The sequence below is a fragment of the Galeopterus variegatus genome, unplaced genomic scaffold (assembly GCF_000696425.1).
Source record: "Galeopterus variegatus unplaced genomic scaffold, G_variegatus-3.0.2 Scaffold938, whole genome shotgun sequence".
NCBI classification, from domain to species: Eukaryota; Metazoa; Chordata; class Mammalia; order Dermoptera; family Cynocephalidae; genus Galeopterus; species Galeopterus variegatus.
In genome coordinates this window covers 35,733-44,400 of record NW_007727049.1, presented here as the reverse complement: position 1 = coordinate 44,400, position 8,668 = coordinate 35,733, and positions in this window count along the sequence as shown.

Here is an 8,668-nt window from a genome sequence, read left to right as displayed (position 1 = left end):
CGGCCGCCCTGCACCCCAGCGAGGCGCCCCGGGGGCCCCGCTGGGCCCCGCTCGCCTCCCCGCCGCTCCCCGCCACCGCGCTCCCTACAAAGTTCATTCCCACTAACTCTTTTCCAGGCCACTTCCCCCTCACATCTGACAATCCGGGGCCCCTCATTCTCCCAGTAATCACTCCACTGCACTAATTGCACATGCAAATATGCAAATGCGTATTAATTAATTACTATACTAATTAGTTCTGTGGTATTTGCGAGTAATAAATCATTGGATGGGAGCGAGGAAGCTGGAGACCTGGCCCATTTTCATTCTGCATAAAATTTTAATGGTCTCTCTGGCTGATCCGGGACGGCAGCGCGCGGAGAGGCTCTTAAAGGGCCAGTGGCGGCGGGAAGGGGCATGGGCAGGGGCGGGGAGCGCGGGGTGGCCGCGCGGGGGCCGGCGCCCTGGGCGGGCTTGAAGATGCAGCTCCACACACTGCAGCGGCTGTCCCAAATGCGGCTGGCTTTTTCCTCCCCCTCTGGGGTTAAGTGTCCTCTTGGGTGGTTTCTAAGGAGAGAATCTGGGCGGGGAAGAGGAGGCTGAGTTACTTTAAAAAGGAAAAAGGGCCAGGAGCTCTGAGAGGCCAGTGCCAAGGCCCTTGGGGCCCCCGGGAGCCTGGGGGATGGGAATGAAGACTCCCTCTCTGGGACGGCTGAGTAAACTGAGGCACAGGACAGGCCAATCTTAGCTCTCACCGCTTCGTGTCCCTAAGGGAAAGAAACTGCTGGGATGTCCTGGCTGCCCCAGTCTTTTCTTGTCTCTGGTGGGGGCCACTAAGGTTGGGGGTGCCTCCAGTTTTCCCTTTCCACATGATCAAACTGCTGCCCCGCCCCTGTGGGCACCAGCTGGCACCCTGGCAGAGCAGCCTTAGGCTTGAGTGGGCCCCGGGGACTCTGCTTTATTTCCAGGAGGTAGTCAGGACCTGGGCACAGGGAGGGGGCTGGCTGCTTCACAAGGTCATTGACTGGGGGAGGCAGAAGGAATGTGTTTTGCTCAGGCGAGGTTGGACACACTGAGGAGGAGGTGGAGACCGCAGACTTGTCCTGAGTCAGGATCCCCAATGCCAGGGTCTCCAGTCTGGTTTCTGCTCACCCTCCCACCTTCTGCCATCAACAAGCCCCTGGGTAAGGCAAAACCTAAAGAGGGTCAGTGCTCTAGTGGGGCTGAAAGTAATAACAGCAACTAACAATACTATCAATTTGGCAAAAGTTTATTTAGCTGGAGAACTGTTCAGGGAGCTCTAGGAGCCTCACAACTGCCCAGTGACGTAGGTTCTGTTATAGTCCCTATTTTATGGATGGAGAAATAGGGGCATGCGAAGGTTAAACAGCCTGCTCAAGGCCACCCAGCTGTGAGTAGTAGAGTGAGATTTGAACCCGGACCGCCCAGTCCCAGCATCTGGGTTCTTTCCACCATACTCTGCCACCTCTCTCGCCACCATGTGCACAATTCCTGCTGTGAGCCAGGCCCTGTGCTAGGAACTTCACAGGCAGTCTCCCACTCAGCCATCACAGCAACCCAGGAGGCAGGATTATCCCATTTCACAGATGTAGAATCTGAGGCTCAGAGAGGTTGACTAAGTTGCTCTGGGACACACAGAGAGGATGTAGCAAGGCCCAGGCTCACACTGGGCCTATGTGACAGCAGAGTCCCTTCCTCCCCATCCTGCTGGGGCTGGGGCAGGAGAGGGTCAGGCAGCCTCTGATGATTAGAGAACAGGAGAGGAAATGGAAGGACTTTCAATTAGACTGTGGGAAGAACTTGCTTTTGAGGTGGGGGCTCCAGGAGCTGGGGTGGGTGGAGCCTTTTCCTTCCTTTCCCATAAGCAGGCTGGGGAAGGGCCCAGGCTGCTGGAGTGGGGTAGGGATGAGGGTGGGGGCGGAGAGATGGTGGGAGAACAGAAGCGCCCAGAAGGAAAAAGCCCAGTCAGGATCACATGACCCAGGAATCCTGGTAGGTTTTTTCCTCAGCATTTGTACCTACCCCCCCATTTCCCCTGGAAATTCCCGATTTGCTACTTGGGGGGGAAGCGAGAGCTCCAGTCTCTTTTCTTTGCAGCAGGGGGTGAGAAGTATCCCTTTGTAATTAATCACTTTTTTTACTATGTGTTTATGTACATCAACTGGCTTAATTTTCACAATTCTATTATTATTATCCCCACTTTATACAGAGAGACACTGAGGAAGAAAAGAGAGGTTAAGTGACTTGCCCAAGGTCACACAGCTAGTAAGTGGTAGAACAGGGATTTGAACTGCTGAGCTGGAGTGCTTTACCATCCTGCTCTTCCTTTCCTACTGAGCTTGTGGCTACAGGGGCATGGCCAGATTGACCCCCTTGCCCAGCGGAATCAGAGATCACAGTGGCAGCAGGCCTTTTCCCTGGGTGCCTTTGGAACTTGCAGGCGCAAGGAGAAAGAGCATGCCTCATGCCTAACATTCACTTGGCCCTCACCCCTGCATGAATTTTTATGCTGCCTTTTATATGCTAGTAGAAGCTGGACAAAGTGAATGTTCAGGAGGTGCAAATCCCTCATCTCCATTATCTGGAGGATGGATGTGTGTGGGCATCTCCCCGGAGTGGGATGCTATCCCAGCATCCCTTGCCCCCTCCCAGCCCACCCTTGAGAGAACAGCCCGGTCAGGGAGTCGGTTAGCATCTGTCAGGGGGACCACCCTGATATGGAAAATTGAGATTCCTGTGCTCTCAGGGATGAACCCTGGGCCCCACCTGGGTCTGCCTGCATCCCAGTGGCTCAGGAGAACTTCTCCTGGGAATCTGGACACCCCCATCTCCCCAGAACCAGTGAAATGTTTAACAAGCACCTTCTGGCCTGGGAGTCCAGGATGGGGGTGGAGGTTGTGGGGCAGTGGGAGGAGAGCCTCTGGGCTTCAGCCCACTAGGAAGGAAAACCCATCCTCATTTTAGCACTCCGCTGAAGACCAGAGAAGCTGGGTTCATCAGGGTTTCCCCCACACACGCCCAGGTTCTGGGAAAATGGGGGCAAGTTGGGGGTTTGGGGCAGTGGGAGGAGAGCCTCTGGGCTTCAGCCCACTAGGAAGGAAAACCCATCCTCATTTCAGCACTCCACTGAAGACCAGAGAAGCTGGGTTCATCAGGGTTTCCCCCACACACGCCCAGGTTCTGGGAAAATGGGGGCAAGTTGGGGGTTTGGGGGAAGGAGGCAGGAAGGGCAGGCTGGCGGCTCCGAGCTTCTCCATGCAGCCCCCGGGGCCGGGTGCCTGGGCAGGAGGAGGGGGCAGAGCAGCTGCTGGCGATTTATTAAGCAGTCACGGAAAAATTGGTTTATAAATTAACAGCTGTTTTAACTTTAGGGCCTCTTCTTCAGGGAATGGAAGCAGCCGACTGGACCGCGATTGGAGTGTGTGTGAGGCTGGTGGAGGGAGTGGGAGGCGGCGCGCTCCGGCAGCTGGCGTTCTTCGGGGGCAGCCTCAGCTGGCACATCGGGGGGCACCAGGCAGTGGCCAGAGCAGGGGGTCTCCAGGTGCCCGGGGCTGAGGCTGCCCCCGCTGTGGGCTGCAGCTTGCTCTCTTCTCAATATCCCGGCTTCCACATGGGGGCGACAAAGGGCACAAATGCTGGCTGTACTCGTTTCTGGCTTCCACATGGGGGCGACAAAGGGCACAAATGCTGGCTGTACTCGTTTCTGCCACCAGAGGGCAGCCTCGGCACATTGACTTTTGCTTCGAGATCTGTCCAAACTGGGCCGGGCGAGAGAGAAACGCGGTCTGATGCTGAGCAAGAGAAAAGCCCGCTCCAGTGCATGTGAGCGACTTTCCGCTCGTCCATTCTAAAGGTGTTAAAGGCAGCAGTAAAGAGTGAGGGCTCTGGAGTTAGGCTGCGTTTGAACTCAGGCTCCGAGCAAAACCTCACTTGACTCATCTATAAAACGGAATGCTACTAGTGAGGATTAAATGAGATAATATATGTAAAGGGCCTAGCCCAGTGCCCAGCACCAGGTAAATGCTCCATATATATATATATGTCACCTCTTGTCAATTTCTATGACTTATGTGTTCATCTGTTCGTTCATTCCTCAGTTCATCGCCTCTACAGCATGTAGTGCCAACTGTACTTTGGGCACTGTGGTAGGCAGGTTAATGGTGTAAAGATGGTGGGAAGGACAAGTCTCAAAATAGTGTGCTAAGAGTTGATTCCCCCGGGGGGCGGGGGGAGATTGACTTGGATGGGGCAAAAGAAAACGTTTTGGGGTGATGGAACATTCTATCACTGGTGGTGGTCACGTGCTACATTAAATTTTTAAAAAACTCATTGAAGTGTATACTTTAAATTAGTGCATTTTATTGTATGTAAACTAACTCAATAAAGTTGATTTTTTTTTTCCTTTTTCGTGTCGGGCAACGGATCGCAACCCTCAGTGTCGCGCCCGTACCGGACCGGGACCCGTACTGGACCGGGACCGGCAACGGGATCGCAACCCTCGGTGTTGCGCCTGCACCTCGCTCAGCCAGTGAGTGGCCGGTCTGTATGTGGGATCCGAACCCTCGGTAGGAGCACCGCTGCGCTCCCAAGCGGCGCACTGTAGCAGTGCGCCACCGGGCCGGCCCAATAAAGTTGATTTTTAATAAAAGAACCTAAGCACCCGATGTAAATTGATTGAATGGGCAAATGGATGGATAATGGATGAATGAATGAGTGTGTAAGTAAATGTCTCAGATGATTGCCCACCTATCCTAGTGCCACCCGGCTGAGGGTGCCCTTGCCCTCTCCTCTCGGTGCCCACAGGTTTTCCCAGAGGCGGGCCTTGCAATTCCTCCTCCATCCCTCCCTCCTCGTCTTCCCTCCTCCCTCACAGGCAGGGAAAGATGCCTCAGTGTGCCCAGCCAACGCTCCCCGGCTCCTCTAAGGCTGCTTCCTGGGACTTCCGGGGGCCTCCCTTCCAGCTGTCACATGCGAACCCGGCCAGCTCCGTCTCAGCTCCGTGGTGCCAAAGCCACGGGTGCGATGCCCAACTACAGACCCGCAGTGCCAGCAGCGCGGCCGTCCAAACTCTGGTCGACCCCGCCACCTGCTGGCCCTTTTAGGAACTGCACCCTAGATCTCCGGGGAGCTGGAACCTTTGTTAAGGACAACCCGGAGTCCTGCACAGGGATGGGGGCTTTATTGTTTTATACTGTTGAATCGTCACAGCCGCCACGTGAGGCGGGCTTTGAAACACAAGAAAACTGAGGCACAGAGAAGCTAAGAAAGTTGTCTAAGTCCACCCAGTAAGTTACAGACCTGAGACTCCTACCCAGGGCTGTCAAACTCCCCAAGTTTATGTTCTATCCACATGACTACTTCCTGCTTGGGGTGAGGGAGGGAACATTCCCGATTGTTGTTCCCTATCCTCACCTCCCAAAAGAGGGCAAACACCTCACACCACCTCCCAAATTCACCTTCCAGAGAAGGTGAATGTAGTGCCTCCTGGGTGCCAGGCACTGGGCAATCACCTAAAGATAAATGCGGGCTGAGTGCGGTGTTGTAACATCAAAGGCAAGGGTTTGGATCCCCAAACGGACCAGCTGCCAAAAAAAAAAAAAAAGATAAATGGTGGGAAGAAAACACCTCAAAATAGTGTGCTCAGACCTGTGATTCATTAATAGACACCCTGCCACAAACATTTTTGGCAGTCCAAGCAGAAAAACCCATAGTTCAATAGGAGTTAAGTCAAACAAGGTCTCAAATTTGTTCCTTGGACCCCACTACCTGTGCTTCTATCTCAAGAATAATAACCGAGGAGTGGCATATTATTTTTATATCTCATTTGCATATGATTAATTCTAAGTCAAAGTGATTGGAGGTCACCCTGGTCCCTGGCTTCTCAACACCCTGTTCCCATGTGCCTGGCCCTGGCTGCCACCTCCAGCCCCAGCTGGGCTCCACCAACCTCATCACCCCTTCCCTCTCCTGGCCCCTGCCCACCCCTCCGCAAGCTCCCAGAAGTCCCCTTCTCTTCTTCCTCTGTCGCCCACGCAGCCCCCGCCACCTGGCCACCCACCTGAAAAACTTTTCCCCAAGTTCTTGAGAAGTCGCGTAGGATCCAGGAGAGAAAAATCAAAGTAATAAAACCTCATTTAATTCCTAACGGAGGGCAGAGCTGTGAGCTGCAATTATCTTAATGCTGAGCTATTTTTACTCTCTCCATCTCTGTCTCCTGCCTCTCTCCCTCGTGAGGCTTTCTCTCTCTCTGCCTCCCTGTCTCTCTATCTCTCACATGTGTTTTCTGTCTCTTTCTTTTGCTTTCTCCTATCTCCCCCTTTATCTTTCTAACCTCCTGTCTCCTTGCAGTCCCTGAGGTCCTTCCTCCTCCTTCCTGTCTGTCCCTTGTGTCTGTACCTCTGTCAGCCAGTCTTCCCACCCCTCAGCCCCAGGGTTTAGCAGTCAGAGAGTGGGTTCCTGGGCGAAGGCTGGGGGAAGAGGGTAGAGACCCTTCCTCCACCCCCACAGACCTTCTGGCCTTCGTGGCTGAGAAGGAAGATTCTCTGCCCTCGTCTCCCTTTGCAGCTGCTCCAGTTGAGATTGGGGGAATTTTTCCTGATTCAGCGTCTCCCAGAGCTTCAATACTTTTGGTAGATCCTCCATAAACAGCCCTCTCTGGTCAAATGGGGCTCAGCTGCAGTGTTCCCCAAGGCTTTTTCAGCTCCAGTGGGCTCTGAGGTACAACTGGTAATGATGCCTCCTGTCCCTGTCCTCTCATCACCCACCCAGCGGTCCTCTGTCCCCTTCATCTCGCCCCATGATCCTTCACTACACCCCCCAGCACTGGAAGCCACAGGCTCCTGACCCCACCCCACCCCCGCCCATGTACTGTTACTGTTCAGGTTACTACCTGGGCCATGCCCTTTCTGTGCCCCTTCTTTCAGTACCTCCTTATTTACCCTCCCCAGGCACTGCCAAATGGGTCTTTGCCACTCCCCACCACACCCCATCTGGAAGAAGGGTTCTGGGCCAAGCCAGGGACTGTGAGATGCCCACACCCCTGCGCCAGCAACCTGGCATCCGGCTGTTTCCCAATAAGTATATAAGTCAACAAACACATAGGGACTTGAGCCAGGTCTGGGGTTGGGGGAGGTGGAACTGAGTGACCAGGATGTCCCACTCCCATGAGCAAAGCTCTGTTCTTCCTGCCACTCTCTGCCTCACCCGCAGCATGGGCACTGACTCTGGGGCAGCACATCGTGCCTCTGACCCCATTTCCATAAGAATCCTCTGGCCTCTCGCTCTGCCAAGGACCCAGCACGCTGGGGCTGGGAGTGGAAAAGTTGCTGGAGGAGCTGGGGGGGTAGGAAGGGCTCCTGGCTGTTCCAGGCCTGAGAGTGACCAGGAGAGAAGCTGCCAACACAAACAGAGCCCCAGGAAGACACAGGTATAGACACATGTCTCCACACACACCTTCTCGGTGCTACACAGAGGCATTCAGGCCATCACACACAGCCCCGCAGAGGGAAACACCAGCTCCCGCAAGGACACCCAGGGCCTGGACAGATGAACAGGGACACTGCAACCCACAAGGCCAGGCCCTCCCTGTCCCCCTCCAGAGACACTCACAGACACCTCTGGAGAGGGAGAGAGAGGCTCACACCTCAGAAATGAGCACACACCCCTCTCTCCCCCAGCTCTGTTCCTGAAAGCACCAAAATTACACACGTGATGGCACGTGTACTGGCAAAGGCAGCCCCCAAACACCCCCAGCTCTGTCCCCCCCAACATTAGATCTGGGGAGAAATGGCAGGAGACACGTGAATCTGGGGTATGTCGTGGCAGAGACACATCCGCCTTCTCTCCCCCAGGAGCGCTCACACATTCCCAACCTCATACCCTCCCTACCGCACAGGCTCCAGCGAGCTGTGGGTACCATCCTGTACCCCAGCCCCCTGCAAGCTGGCACAGGCCTGCCCATCACCTTGACAGCCCCTGACATCCTCCCCACACCCACGCCCTCCCCTGCACACACGCAGCCCTCCCACACCCTGCCACTCACATCCGCGTCTTTCACACTCTGACACACTCACATAGACTCGCGCGCTCACACCACGCCGACCCCCCAAGACACGCTCCCTGGTTCCAGGCGCCAAGGGCCCCTGGCACTCCCTGGCGCACACTCCCTGCCACGGTGACTGCCACCTGTCCTCCCACACACACCTCGTTCGCACTCGCTCGCTTTTGAGGACACCCCCATCCACAGCGTGACACGCTGTTACTCTCTTCACGACCTCACAGGCAGCCCCTGAACTCCAAGTACCAGAGCCACGAAGTGGTTAAAGCCAGAGTCCCGTGTCCCTGCCGCCCGCCCCCTGCCCCTCATCCTCCCGGCTGGACGCCACCAATAACGCAGCCCCAGGCTCCGGGGAGGCGGCAGGGGGCCCCCGGGGCCCGCGCTCCCCACGCCCCGCCCAGCCGGGGACGCGACTCTCGGTGCTCATTGGCCCCTTTCTCCTGAGCCCTCCCTCCGGGCCCCCGGGCGCCAGTCTCAGGCCGAGGGGACGGGCCGGGGACCCCAAGGCTGGGACCAGAGAGACAGGAGGGAGAGGCGGAGCGGCGGAGGCAGGGAGACCGAGGAAGCGCGGCAGGGACGCAGGGACCCGCGGCGACGCTCAGCGAGCGCTCA